A 15,756-nucleotide genomic window follows, 5' to 3' on the forward strand; every position below is an offset into this window, starting at 1 on the left:
GCCGTAGGAGGGGAAACATTTGCTTCAATTGAAACGGCTAATGTGTCAACATTACACGCTAAATTCCAGTTGAAACCCGAAAAAAAGTTGTCTTGAGAGTGAGAATGTGTTGTCTGAAGTCAAAAGTGCTGTGATATTTGCTTGGATATGTTAAGCAGAAAGATCGGTTAGAACCACTTTTAACCAATAGAACAATCTGCTATGTTCAGTCTGCTATTAAAAACAATAGGGAAGATTTCTTCTCTTAATAATCTTTCAAAGCAGGGGTCTCAAACTGATCCACAAAGGGGCCACAGTGGGTGCAGGTCTCTGATCCAACCAAACAAGCATTCGCTGTTTAACCCAACAAACAGCACCAAACGGACACCTGCCTTTTGAGGACAGGTGTGAGACCCCTGTCACCATGTAAACGTGCAGTCTGTCTGTAAATAGTGCCCATACTGCCATGAGGTAATTCGCCTAAAAAGTATTTGTTTTCATTAAGTTCAAATCTTTGTCAAATGAAATATGAATTATCATTGTCCCAGCAAGTCTGTAACAGTGGAGGCAAGCTCAAACAACAGCTTCACATCACAGCTGCCGTCAAACATCCTGTTAAAAGCAGGTACTTTTTTTTAGTATTGCTTCTTTTTAAAGATTTGAGGACAGAGGATGAAGAACGTTGTTCGTCCTGCAAGATAATATGCATATTGATTGGGTAAGGATTAAGGGGAGAAAGTTCAGCTATTTTATAAGGAAGACACTTTATCAGGTGCTGCCGGATATTAACTCGAAACGACTTGCTGAGAGAAGACCAGGAGTCACACTGAAAAGCTTGCAGTTCCATACTGGTTAATCAATCGGGCCTGGCTGATGTGATTAGTTCACAGAGTTCCAGCGATGGATTGTTAGGAATGAAAAATGAGACCACCACAAGTTCCTTAAGCAGCATGAAATCTGCCTGACAATAAACAGAGGGACGCTTCCTTCCATTTGAAAGTTGGCAAATTCATTGTCTCCATTCATTTGCGGCTGACGTCAGCTGCATCACCTCCACCGGTGAGAACACACAAATGATTAGAATCTGCAAGGTCGGAGAAAACGTGAAGAGCAGCGCCATGAGGCATTTGTTAAAGGCTGCGAGGGTGACTGAATCACAAGTTGCCTAAATAAATTATCTTGTCATATGCAGAGATTTATGGTTTCGGTAACTGATTTCAATGCGGATACGCAGCGTCGACACAAAGCGCCTTTTGTTCAGTCCAGCTGAATGCATAAGTACAACGGGATCCTAGCCGTGAAAAACTACTTTAAGTTACACATTATCGTTGAAAAATAATAATTAAAATTGCAATTCATTTGTCAATTCAGAGTATAAGGATGTGTGCAACTTTCCTCATGCAGAAGTTCCTCTCCCCCCCAAGCCTCTTGCAGATGAGGGAGTCGGATTTAACGCTCTATCACCAGGATGGCAAGGTCAAGAGAACTCAAGATCCCGTCCACTGCGCTAACCGTAGATCACTCTTCTGTTTCACAGTGACAAAAAAAAAAAAGTTTCCGGCTTGTTGAATCCACGCGTCAAACTCTGACAGGGTGCTCCACATACCAGGGACTTCACACACAGAGGTTTCATGGAGAAGCGAAGGTTGCAGACCGATGAAGCGAACGTGACCAAATCATCTGTGAAACGTACTGAAGCGCGCCTTCAGGTCATCGCGCAGCAAACACCCCTCTCGTTTCTGCTGTCCCTAAAAATCAGGAGGATGACTTTTGAGAAAGGGCAACTTTGCCACACATTTCGCAACTGTCAGACCCAGTTCAGTTTATGAGCGACTACACAATACAACGCAAATATGCGATGCATACCTCCAACCATATGCACCCCAAATCCCCACCTCCAGTCTGCAAGACCTTTTGTGTTATTGAGAAGCATAAGCTTCATATAGAATCACGGAAACGTGACTCATCTCTTCTATACTGTTGCCAACCCATGAACCACGCCGTACACCACCTCGTATGTCAATTAGAAGTTTATATTTAGATATGTATCCAATGAAAGTCAGCACATCCACGCAGCCACACACACACACATGAAAAAAAAAAAAACACTCCAGCACGCATTTCCCCGCCTGCATCTCCAAGCCACCCACACACACAAAGTTAACAGCCGAGAGCAGGAGTGAGTCGCTTAGGTCACCGCACATTCTCACGGGATGAGTAATGGCAAAGTGCTGCACAATCAAATTTCGTCTTCAAACATGTACTCGTACCTTTGAAGTAAAACCTGCAAATACGATCCACCGTCTCCATTTTGACGACGTCAAATCGACAGTGTTATTGGAGATTTATCCAGCCACTTTGGCCTCAATGGTTTCTGAAGAACTTCTTCAATGGTCCATGAATGGAGATGAATGAAACTCCGAAAGTGGACGGAAAAAACAGATCAATGGACTATCCTTGTTTAATTCATGATTTTCTGTATTTACTCTATAGGGTTGAAACTTTGAACCTCTGAGTCCCTCTCTGTTTCCCAATACACAGAGCAATAACTTGCCGCACAGCTATGACTCTTGACTTAATTAAAAACTACAGAGTTCATTGCCTTTTTTTTACGACAAGAGTTCACCCAAAAGAAAATGGTCATGAATCTGTACGGCAACAGAAAGAGGAAATCTATGGTGCGATCCAGTGCATCCTCCTTAGTTGCTCGCTTCTTCTTTTACCAATAGCCTCTATATCCAAGACTGCTCACCTAACATGTCCCCCGTCTGTCACATGTCCAAGCCATCTGAGTCAAAGGGAAAGCCAGATATTTTCAGTAAAACTTTATCTTCTCTTTGTGCTTCTCTGTTAAACTTGTGTAAATCTTTCAACACCCTCTCTGGCAAACTTATTGTACACAATGAATTTACAGTATATTATGCTGCTCATAAAAATGATCATAAATGATTTTTAAAAAATGTGCACCAGGATTATTAGTTACCCACGATGTATTGTAAACAGTAATCTGGATAATTGAAGAACCATGCTATGAGCAGTTAAAGTTTAAAATGACTCCCAAATGATGTTGATAAATAACAGAGAAAGGTACTTTGCAAATATAACAATATAAATTAAGAGAATTAAAAATTGTAGTATATCTGTTGAATCGATATGTTACGTATTGTTTTAAGATCTCGTGTAAGAAAAAGACACATGGTGCGCCAAAACATATCATCACCAGGATTGTTTCCCAGCATAGACTACAAACAGGGAACACAAACACAGAGTTCATCTTACAGTACATCCTTAACGGTCCTCCTTAAGGTCCTACCTTAAAAGGCGGAGCCCTATGTGACCAACGGTGATGGAGCACAGATATTGGAGTCATGTATCATTACATTTTGACAAAAAAAAAAAAAAAAAAAGCTTGACCCCCATGATGCTTAAACGCTGGGAAGAAACATGAAAGACGCCTAAGCGTCTAGAGAGGTTAGCAGTCCCTGCTGTTACCTACTGTTGTTTACATTAGTTATGGTGCAGCTGACACAACATACTAAAAACTAGTGATGGGCTGGTGAGGCTTCATGAAACAGTGTCCTTCTTTTCAGAGCTCAGTATGTGGCGCTCTTGGTTTAAAAATGATGTGAAGTTTCATTGAAATGTTTGCTCAAATCTAAAGATACAACATTATGTATTTATTACTTCTATTCCTTGCGTTTGATACACGCAGTCAAATGACATCTTTCCTGCTGTTAAGGGCAGCGTGATGATGATGATCACATTTTATCTTTACTTATTTGTTGTTTTAGTATTCATGTATCAACATCATTTAAAATTACAAACATGAAAGATTTAAAATGGCACCACTCAAGTGGAAATTGAATTGCTGACTCAGCACTAATACAATAAGAGCGGCACATTTCAGATGGACAGCAGTATTTATCCAGAGTAGCTGGCCAAAACATTTAAGACTATTACTTTAGGGTGACATTCACCAGAAACATAAGCTTCATTGGGTGCCTTCAAAAGTGCTTACACTCCTCGGAAGTCAGAATTTACGATGAAGCCAAAGGCGTTTTCAATAGATGAATTGCATGGATGAACTTGAAATGGGCCCTATTGATTAGCAAGCCAGATCTTGGCAACGAGAATGAGATGTGACATTGTCCTCCTGAGGGTAAAATTAACACACTCCTCTCGCCTCTCACCCTTCAAACACTCTTCAGTCTCAGCGCGGCAAAGTTACACTGTGGATTACGACGGCAATTTCAAGCCAAAGTGGTGCTGCAACTCAACAGGGAGTAGATGGTGCTGAGACAAGAGGGCTTGATTATAGACTGACAGCTGGAGTGCTGCATGGAAGGGATCCCAGAAAGTAGGGTAGAGAGAGAAAAATCGGCAGTTGTTTTGATACGTTCTACAGTCCAGGACGTAACGACAAACCTTGTTTGTCGGTCAAGGAGCAGCCGTATGGTTTCACACCGAGGTAAAGCACCACTGGTTTCATTGAGGATGTTAAGGTGAATAGAGAAGGCTGGGAGGAGCTGCACTGCGTCTTGGTGAGAGAATATGAGCCCCTCGAGAGAAAGAGTGGTACTATCTGAGGGGGGTGAGGGCTGGGCACGACATTTATGAGGACAGGGAGTAAGTGGTGACAGGCGAGGTTAGGGAGGCGACTTCTTGATGATGGGTGATGATGTTTGCTGATGACATAGTGATTTGTAGTGAGAGAGAAAGTTGCATTAACAGTTCCACTTTTGTCTGACTTAAAAAAAGGACTCTTTTTCACTCTACATACATGACGCCTGTGCACATTCAAAAAAAGTTGTTGAATGGCTTCCAGCATTCGTTGCAGCTGACCTCAACACTTTAGTGTGTCCTTCACCAAACCACTTGAACAACCCCAGCACGAATACACACACTGGCGTCCAAACAAAAACAGAAAAATAAACAGTTTTGTTCGACCTTTCTGCTTTTATTTCTTTCATTGACACATCCAACTTTGAAATTCTTAAGGGTCTTGATAACTTCACTGATTCCTGATCACTGGATTTTTACCTTATTTGATTTGTTCAACTGTCGCATCAGCTTTTGTTCTGGCCTTGGTTGTGACCCATGTTTGCTACTTTGGACCATGTTTTACCGCCTGGCCCTGCGCCTGTCTTCTACTCCGAGACACTGAAAGCTGATTGAATTACCTCCATCTCTGTCGTCCCTGCCATCCATCAAAATCCCTTTGTCACTCGCTCCTAAACCCAATTGCTCTTCCTCTTTGCGTTGAACTTATCTGTCTGACATGATGGTTGCTGTCCCCTTCCACAAAAAAAAAACTCCAGAAATAAATTCAGTGTAGTGTAGATTTGGAGACTATTCCTTGCCGTAGGTTGTAGAGATAAGGACTTTTCTTTATCTTCTTGGACGAGGACCAGGAGACTGGCTTTGGCACTCATCCCACCCCCCATGCTCCAACTGCTGAGAGCTGAAATAGTTCTGAATCTAATCTTACAAGCCAATGTTGACTCAGTGATCAACCTCATTGTAAAGTCCTTATAATGCCTTGATGAAGACATACGCACATCTCCTTTATCGTCTACATGGTTTGACCGGAACCAAGGCCGGAAAGAAGGTCAACAAAAGTCAGACAGGCAACATTTTAAGCTCTACTCCGCAGCGTTGCTTCAATCTCAATCTCAATTGCCTCCAATATTTTCTAGTATTTGTGCTCGTGTTACAATTTCCTTACACCACAGATGTCAATGGAATTCTGCAAGATCACCAATAGTCAGGTTTCCATCCGAATGTTCAAACTGTATTTAGCGAATTTAGTGAAGATGCACAAAAAAATGCAACTTCCTGCCCGCTTCCGTTTGTTTTTGTTTTGCGATTATTCGGAGAAGAGTGTGCTATGAGATGCTCATCACAGAGCATCTCTCCGTTTCCGTTCCATAATTTCCTTTTCTTCATCCCCACCAAACAAATCTTTATACTTTATAGTCTGCCGCCATTTTATAGATCACAACATATATGTACGATGTGACATCCGTTCCAGTCATCATCATGTTTCCATTCCAAAAAGTCGGAATTCCCTTTTAGAGATACGCAGACAAATCCACCACCTCCTAGTGTAAAAACAAATTTGCTTTTTGTGGAAATTCCAATAGTGGGATGTGCTGACATCATGACCTACAAGGATAGTTGCCTACCATCCAACAGGCTCTTTGACATGTTTCAAACGTTGTGGCGGATGGAATGGGCAAGCAGTCTGCGTTTCAAAGAAAAAAGGGGTTACTAGTCACAACCCTATGCAAATGTGAAAATGGATTCACACACATTCCTTTCCACATTCCTTTGAGACTCTAGTTTCCTGCTAAACACCTTTTTTTTTTTTTTTTTTTTTCAGAAAAGGACTGTAAATATTTCAGTCAAAATGATTCTTCAAACTCATGGCTTTTCATGTGTATCCAGAAGGTACAAATACCTGCAACATTTTGATTTTAGCGACTTCCATGTCAAACATTTTCAAGCTCTTTGGTGGCTGATGTGGTTCCCTGGATGACATGTACTTTGATGGACAATAAGCCGCGCAGTCTGCGAGAGCTGAACCCTCCTGCTTGATACAAGAAACCACAACATGTTTGGCTTCACATCGATCTGGCTGTCAGCTGAGGGGCCTGAGCACTCAACAGAAAATAAGCAGAGGGGGAGCAGAGTGAGCTCATGTCAGTCAGTTAGCCAACCCTCATATCCAGTAACGGCTGCGACATCTCTAGGAATTTTCACTGGTGCCCATCATGTTATTGAGTTAGACTCACTGGGAAATGAACAATAACAATATTTATTGGGTTAACTACGTCCGCTACTTGTTTTTTTGTTTGTTTGTGTTTTCCAAGATACAGGTACCAGGTACACTGAGACAACAAACGCACACTCACTCACAGTTACAGACTACTTAGGAGTAAACAATTAACTCTGCATGTCATAGGAAATTCCACCATGGTGGACCCACGTGTGCTGTGCTCCCACACAAAAACGCACAAACACGAACAAACAAATTGTAGGGATGGGACTGTAGTGAATACTCTGCTTGCACACTGCCTCAATCCCAGATTGAGCAGCTGCTCTTGATGTTAAAAGAACAAAGAAATTCACAGCGTATTTTTTTCCTCAGTGAGGGAGGCATGGTGTTTCTAAATTTGCAGAGGCAACAGGTTTAAATAATATCAATCTGCTTCCACAATGACTGATTTCACATCTGATAATCCCCCCAAACGCTCCCCACATGACTAGCTTTTAAGCAAAATTCAATTACTCTCCTCACGAATCATGTTTTCCAGGCTGTAAGCATTTGAACCTCTTCATTTTTGCTCACCCGAATTTTCATAGATGGAAGACAAACAGCCCAGAGGAATGACAAACTGGAATCTGTGGGAATATGTGCATTTGAATATTCAGTTACGACGATGAGAAAAATTCATAAAATATCGCAAGAGGCAAAAGTTTTTGCTTTGAAGATAATGTGTCCGAATGCCACCACATTCTGAAACATTCCATAACATCTAGGTCTTGATTTGAGTAAGAGTACGAGTAGCCAGTGACTACAGATCAGCTCAAGAAGGTCTGATTTCTACTGCTATTTCAGTAGCTCATTCATACGTAGAACAGCAGTATTTAGAACCAACATAGACAGAGATCAAGGGAGGTGAAGAGGGGGGTGTAGGAGGGGTAGGACAAGTGGATGCAACTGTCACCGTAGACTAGCTTCAAATCCAGGGTCAATGGTCGGCCATTCCAGACCACATCCCGCATTGAGACTATGTGAGAGCAAGTCTGAGTGCTGTGAGACGTTCACATTGTGATCAACATGTGATGCAGTTGTTGTGTTTTTGCAGTAGTTTTTTTTTTCTTGACTATAAAGTACTGTGAGAAAACCTGCATTAATTTTTGTTGCAGTTGTTAAGGTGGCTCACACAACCTTTCCTTCATGGTAGTGATGTTCTGATGAGGCTTCATGAAACAGTGTCCTTTTTTAAGAGCTCAGCAGGTGGCAGCTTGAGCCAAAAATGAGGTGAGGTTGCATTAAAATGGTTGCTCAAATCCAAAGATTGTAGAATAGAGAGCGCCATCTAGTGTGCTCTGAAAATGAGGACACTGTTTCATGAAGCCTCACTACTTTATGCAACTCCGCACACGGATTTGGTGTGAGTCACGGGTCGTCTGTTACAAAAGAGGAGCACCTATAGCATGTACTGCATCAAACTCAAAGCCAAGGAGTCAAATGTGGCGCCCAAGTGACCAGTGTTTAAGAGGTATGTATTCCAGATTCAGCCTCCGGGAATTAAAGGGCAGGCGTACATCACACTCAGAGTGAGGTTTGATAGTTGAGGCAGTCGTGATACCTGCCAGAATATAGGGTTTCAAGACTCGGACACAGAGACAGGAAATGGAGTTTGAGTCTGAGTGGCAGTTTGGAGACAAAGTTCAAGGGGCCAATGAGAGAGCCAGTTGGATGGAGAGGAAGTGGCAGGTAATAGAGGAAGGGCAGGACAACCTTTGGTTTTCATGGATGTGGTTCAGGACGGCATGAAGAGGTGTGACTCGGGATAATGATAGGTCAAGATGAAGGAAACTGACTTGCAGTGGCAGATGAAGAACCATCAATATCATTTATTATTTCAAGAAACTTAACTTCTGAATAGGCGCCACTTGTTTTTGCAGAAATAAACTTCAATGTGGTGCTGTATTGCACAGTTGGACGGAGTCGAACAGTCTGTCTCTGGATTTGGCAATGAATTTTTACTTAAATCAGGAGTCGAGAGTCAACAATAATTTTGGCAAAAATGTGCTTTTCTTCTTCCAAGGATACGATTTAGAAAGAGCCATTCACCGTTTATATTGTGCATTAACCATGCGTATTTCATTCCGTACAAGCCACAACTCCAGATATGCTAATGAGCCACCGGACAGTAATGCAGTTTGTTTGCAATCGTGTGGTCCTTAATGCGTCTTCTTAGGATATTCAGGACCTAAATAATCCCTACAGGGAAATAACTTTCTTGTAAGCGCTCGAGCAGGAGGAAAACATTAATGCAAATGGCTAAACAGGAGAATATATACAACAGAGCGTTCACCTCCGTATAGGTGGATAACACCTTTTCTCCGGCTCAGCGTCCGGAAGTGTCCAACGCATTTCAACACCGCTGCACTCATTAAAAACTTGTTTCCTCAGGAGTTAAACGGACTTAACCGCGGCCATGATAAAAAACTCTCATTGGAATGTGTTATTTATTTACTACTAAATTGCTGTCCGAACTTTCCCCTCATGTCACATTTGTTTTGTTACACATCGCCTCCCACGATGCACCACCGTTCATCCAGATGGTTCCCTTAATCTATTCTTTACTCATGTTTATCTGAGTGCTTCCCCATGGCTCCCCCCAAAATAAAACGGTGTGCCATTTTGGAACGAGTGCTTTGCCGTTGACCCCCCACAGGGGGAGAAAAGAGCCACTCAGCAGAGCCACCTGAATTTACACTGCCAGCATGTCAGCTTGGAACTCTGAAATTTGTCGCCTTCCCCGGATTGTAAAAAATGAGTATGACCCTTCATTTTTGTTACTTTTTATTAAGACACTGATATTTCCTTTTATAGACTGGGTGTGTGCACACGTTCCTGTCGAGCATTGGGCTCTCATTTTAAACCACCAGGCTGCTCTATGGAAGTGGAGTTTGGGCAGAGAGCCGTCAGTAACGCTGTCTTGCAAACCTTGCCAATGGCTCTGACACAGGGGGAACAAATGCCTTTGGGCAGCAGCATCAACTACACCACCGACAGGAGCAAGCTGCCAAGGTTCTTCTTTAATGTGGTCAGAGACCTTGCACCGGTGTCAGAATTCATTCAGAAAAGCGTAAGTTTGTATTAACTGACCTGAAGGTTTCTAGAAGGACCTAGGATTACCACTAGCATGCGTCTCATTTCTGCATGAACCAGGTTTCACTTCACAGAACAGTCGGTTTAAATCCAGAGTCTTGATTTCCAAGCAGAGTCAGGAGACGCTATGTATTGGGTGATGTCATCTCCATGACAATAGACGGCACCGTGACTTCTTGAGAGGTTTACAATCAAGACCCTGAATCAGCACATCTGAACAGTGGTTCAATGATGTCATCATCCTGCGACTGTCAGTATAGTTATGTCCACTGTTACGTCCACGTACAACACCACTAAGACCCCAAAAATCGGAGGCATAGTTCAATGAAATAGTAACCAAAAGTATCCACACAAGAATTAAGTTGTTAATTCACACTCTTAAGAAACGTTTCTCGCATTAGTGTCGAGGTGACTACAGCGTTTAAGTCCTATCACAAGACCAATACAGACGGAATTTAACTATATGAAGATGGTGGAAGTCCAAACCTTATTGAGAAAAGGTTTGAGCCTTCAGCCCAGAGTTCAACAGACAGAGATTATAGACAATATCCATTGCCATTAGATTGTCTACAGCTGGCTAGCTTCTGTTGAGCTGACACTTCAACTATGACATCCAGCAGACCACCCAGTCTAATCTTAAACTAAAGCTTTATAATGTAGTTTTTTTTAGTCCGACTAACACATTTAATGTGTAATGTAAAGATGATATGTATCGGTGCAGGTGTCACTGTCTCGGCTGTCACACTGATAGTCGCTACTAAAATACAGGCAGGCTACAAGTTAATGTCCGTCCTGCACCAACTGTTCAGCTTATAGCTAATATTAACATAAAATTTAGTCGAGCTGCAAACAATCACTTTAAAGGTGGATGTGCTGCAGTCAGGTGAGAGGCACACGTTCGACCAAGAAGCCAGTCAAAAAAGTTTTTTTTTTTTTTTTTCAAACACCAGCATCTTGAAATGTAATATTTTTTTTTTTTTTGCTAATGTTAGCACTGTGTTGTCTTATTTAGTTCTAGAGAATTGCAGCGCCACTGCAGTCCTGGCATGTGTATTACATTGTTTAGATCATTTCACAGAAACTTTTTTGAAACAGAAAAACTAATGCTACTTGAGGACGTAGCCTAAGTCTGATCCTTATGATAATTCAGTCTTCTGAGCCGCCATGTCACTGCAGTCACTGATCCCTGAAAGAGCGATGATAGTGTCAAGATTTGGACAGTTCTGACACCTTTTCAAAGACAGTGTTGTCAACCTCTGCCTGACCACAGAGATGCGGTTAAAGTAGCATGATGAACTGAAAATCAAATGTAATATTTGACAAAAAAAATCTAAATTAAGTCAGTGAGATGTGGCCAAAATGTAGAAATAAATACAGGTTATTATTCTAAAACAAACATCCAGCATCCTCTTGCAGTTTGAATGAGACCACAGTATTAGTCACCACCACTACTGAGTTCAACTCTCTGACTCACGATCAGAGGAGTAAAAGTTGGACTGGTACAACGCTGACTAAAAGCACTTTGGCAGGGGCTTAGAGAGTGACCTACAATGAACACTTGCTACCCAGTGGCCTTATATCATAACCAAGCGTGACGTGTCCTTGGAGTGACTCTCATCACTGGTGATTAGGTTTCCTTCCTGGATATCACCATCATGGCAATTAACTAAGTAATTGTCCAAAAAGCATTTGGCTCCTTCCACAACAGGATAAGAGGAGCATCTATTGTGATGATGTTTCTGTGTTAATCTGCCTTTATGGTCAGAAGAATGCGTGAGGAGAATGCGAGGAGGAGAAAAAAGAGTGGAGGAGAATCCTCGACGCGCACATCTACCCACACGTGGATAATAATACACTACTACAACACATAGCACACACAGGGGTTAAATACAGTAGTGCCTCTTTGCAGCACACACTTGAACTAACACCTCAAATCTACATAATAGCATCATTTCTAAATACAAATTTCACGTCATATCACACACTGGAAACAAGCATTTGCAGGCTTGGCTGTCAGAGACATCTGCCAAAGTGTATTAACTGTAACTTAAAGTATTCTATTAAAATGTAAATGAGCAAATCAATGAGTTCCTCTCCAGTGGCGAGCCGCCCAGTCGGTGCTACTTATAATCCATTGTTACACATCCCAATTGGTACGATTCTGGGAGGAAACCTGAATATAGAGTGAGAAGCACGTACAAGTCCAGTGGTGAAATGGGTGATGCAGGGATTGTTTGTTCATTAGAAGGCAATTTGCTTCTTATTTCACACCAATTGGACAACAAAGAGAATCCGTAAAACAAATGAGGTTTACACATTGGCGCCATTTACATGTAACCAACAAAGGGTGTTGACTTAATGTGTTGTTTTGGTGAGCGGATTATCTCTGCAGTCCCACTCACAGGAAGTCGCAAAGCAAGAGAGCAAATACGGGGAGTTTCACAGGGCTTCTACAAGGCAACCGTACGGCCCTCAAACATGGGGCCGTGAGGCAAAACTGCGTCAAACTAATCGGTCTGAATCACAACAGTCAAATTGGCATCCGACCAACTAACAGGGAGCGGAGTCCCTGGTTCAATAGAAATGTTGATTTTGCAGTGTAATTAAGGCTCCACCGCACACGCGGCAGGCGGAGAGCAACAAAACTTTGACGTATGTGGTGACTGTGGTGGATATTGGACGTCATCTTTATTATATTGCTGGTGAACTCATCGACCAAATATTCGTAGGGTCAACACCAGCACCAACTCTGCCATATTTCCAAGCCATTTTGTCGATAGTTTGGACCTCACCTGGAGCATCGCCCGGCTCCGTTTCGACTATATTTTGTCAACCTAATACAAGTAACATCCGACTTACGACCGAGATCGGTCGTAAGTTGAATGCCATTCAAAACAGCCGACGCGAGGGTTATAGCTACTACTGCAGTGGTAGATCACTGTGTGAGAGTGAGATGCTGGGATACTGTGCTGCCGTAACTGTCGTACGTGATACCGGGCTGCTACGTGCTGCGGTGCCAGACATTGAATTAAAAAAAAAAAAAAAAAAAAAGACCATCCGCTAGCCGTGGTCGTAAGTACGGGGAGACGTTAGTCGAGTTGGTCATAAGTCAGGTGTTACTTGTATTTGAACCAGAGAAGGACAGAGTGCACTGTATATCCTTGAAGGTCGTCCTTAAGGCTCTACCATAAAGAGTCCTCCTGGATCATCTGATGATGGGTGAGTGTTGACATTCTAAGTCACACTTCACTATTTGCTGACAGAAACAGCCAGAAACTCTGCCTTTGTTAAGAAAGTCTTAGCATCGGAATCAGGCTGAGATTTCATTCCGATCAGGCTTTTAGCTAGGAGGGCATCTGGGCGTCTGCAAAACATGAAAAAATGGACGCTCGATTCTCGACCGTAGCTTGGCCGCCAGATTACGCTGGTATATGGCGGCATTTGGCGGCCAAGAGACGGTCTAGAATCGGGCATCCATTTTTTCATGTTTTGCAGACGCCCAGACGCCCTCTTAGCTAAAAGCCTGATCGGAATGAAATCTCAGCATCTGTCCAGCATGGGGGGGCTCCTACTCTGAGAACCCTGTTATGTAGCTTGGAAATAGTATCACAAAAACAGCCCAATTTCAACGTGTGAACACAAGTTATATAGCATTTTTTGTGACCAGGGTGCAGACTGTACAGTCTACTGCATTCACCCAGATAAGAAAAATTCTACGATGAAATTGATTTGTGCCTCTTCATTTCTATTACATTTAGAATGACACCAAAATTGTTCAGGATGGTCTCGAAGTAGAAAGGTTTCATGTTAAAATTCAGTTTGGAGTTTGTTTTGTGTGTGCACTGGTGACATATTAGAATGGAAGTGTTGACCCGAATCCCTTACAGGAAAAGGTTTTACTACTGTAGATACAAGGGTGTTACGGGATGGAACAAAAATGCTGTGGTCCCAATTGTAGTATTGTACCACAGGAACCCATTCTCGGTGCACAAACTCTGATTAAGACATTGAAAACACACTTGGGAAACCATCCTGATGTTAATCCAGCTGAGAATTTCAGAATTTCTTTGCCAAAGTCGAACACATGAGCCATCATTTTGAGCCTTTAAATGATTGAAATGATGGATCCACAGTGCACCCTGACTACTGTAGTCATTAAGGTTATCAATTTATTGAACAGCACAATTGGACAGGCGTGTGCACGCTTAATATAATGTGAAATACTGGACCCGCCAACACAGAGATTCTCATCTTGAATAGCGCTTGATGAATAGGTTGTGTGGATGTTGGCACATTTCTACGTCTGCAACTAACACACACACCTCACACCGACTCATCCACAGACGTGACTGAGCTCACATTTTTGGAGTGCCATTATTTTTTATATAATTCCTACGTTATTACATCAACACACTCGCCAAGCGTGTCAGGACCAATTTTGCCACAGATCATTCAACACCAACACACTTATACTGCCGTTATTTCCCCTCTGTTCCCATGTAATCCACATCATCCTCTGGTTATTGACAATATATGTTTCATATTTACAGCAGGGGGAGAAAGAAACAAGTTGATCATTATGTAACACGCAGTTTTGTCGGCATTTCTCGTCATTGTGGAGATTTCTAAATTGTTAAATACTTGAAAAAGCAGAACCTGTTCAAGTTTGTTTTATTGTTTTTCTTATCAATGAAACAAATGAATTATCAACACGTCTGGTCGTGTTTTTATTTGTTCCCCAATATCATCCGCTGAATTTGAATTAAAACAAGTAACTGCCCAAAAAACAACAGAGAACCCAACAATGCCCCTTTTAAACTTACCCGACTCCTGTTGCGTTTCTTGGTTGAATGGCACGCAGATGTGGATGTTACATTCCGGCTTTATGTCCGTTCACAGCAGACACGTTCACGCCGACACCCATTTGCAGTGTCGACAGCGGGCGGCGCGCACACGGGGGCGCGCCTCATGGCCGTAAACTGCGATGATGAGGCGCGTCAGTGGAGACGAAGTGAGAAGACGCGGTGGAGACATCGCCTCATTTAGGAGAGAGGAGAGGAACGCTCACTCGCTGTCCTGAATAAAAATACGATCCTACAATTGTGATGTTTATTTTGAGGCTTTTATGGATTTAAATTTACGGATTTAAATTTAAAAGTGGTAAAAGGAAGTCGTTATTCCACACAGTGCAACCTGTTGCTACACCTCAAATTCAAGCAAATGCATCCAGTGGAACCGGTTATAGTTTAGGATCTGACTATCATTTTTATTTAATTATTATTATTTTTTTTTTATTCAAATAAATATTGTCCCACTGGCTTTCATGGTCCACAACCTACTGCTGCAAGTGGACCAGTTCACATCAGGATGTGACGCAGCAGGGGTGAGGATGACCTTTAGATCAAGGTAGATGGCTCTGGAAATAAAATCCTGCAGTTAAGCTTCAGAAAGGAAAAGGTGTGTCCTGTTTCTCACCCTTCTCCAAGACTCGTGAGGTCAAGTCTCTCATAAAAAGGGATGCTGAAGAGAACTTTTCATTCTCTCTCACGTAGTCCGATCGCTTTTTCAGGTGTTTCAACTGTTATATGAGGTCTTCGATGCCTCAGTATGCTTGGGAAACGTGAAATAAAACTTCAATTTCTGAGTTTTGATCTCTGGAAAAACCCTTCCAAACAGTGTCAGGCGAGCCATTCAGATTTCGTCCGGCTCCCTGCAGAATAATTGAACTTTAATTTGAATGTGTGTGTGGTGCGGCGCTCTCTAAGTCCATCTCTTTCCCCCTTCGCTCTCTCACTTCACTCTGTGGTCATTTGACCAAAACTTCTCAGTCAAATATTTTTTTTCCAGCCACTGAAGGGAGCAGAGGA

General features: G+C 42.3%; 1 protein-coding gene across 1 annotated transcript in view; it reads right to left on the reverse strand.

Annotated features, from left to right (window-relative positions):
- The window catches only part of htr1fa (5-hydroxytryptamine (serotonin) receptor 1Fa), a 29,718-nt gene extending 14,872 nt beyond the window's left edge, over positions 1-14,846 (reverse strand). The window contains exon 1 of the mRNA XM_053877032.1: positions 14,713-14,846. The gene's annotated coding sequence lies outside the window, so the exon portion shown is untranslated. The remainder of the gene's footprint in view (positions 1-14,712) is intronic.
- Between the last annotated feature and the right edge of the window lie 910 nt (positions 14,847-15,756).

The sequence above is a fragment of the Synchiropus splendidus genome, chromosome 10 (genome assembly GCF_027744825.2).
Source record: "Synchiropus splendidus isolate RoL2022-P1 chromosome 10, RoL_Sspl_1.0, whole genome shotgun sequence".
NCBI lineage: Eukaryota > Metazoa > Chordata > Actinopteri > Syngnathiformes > Callionymidae > Synchiropus > Synchiropus splendidus.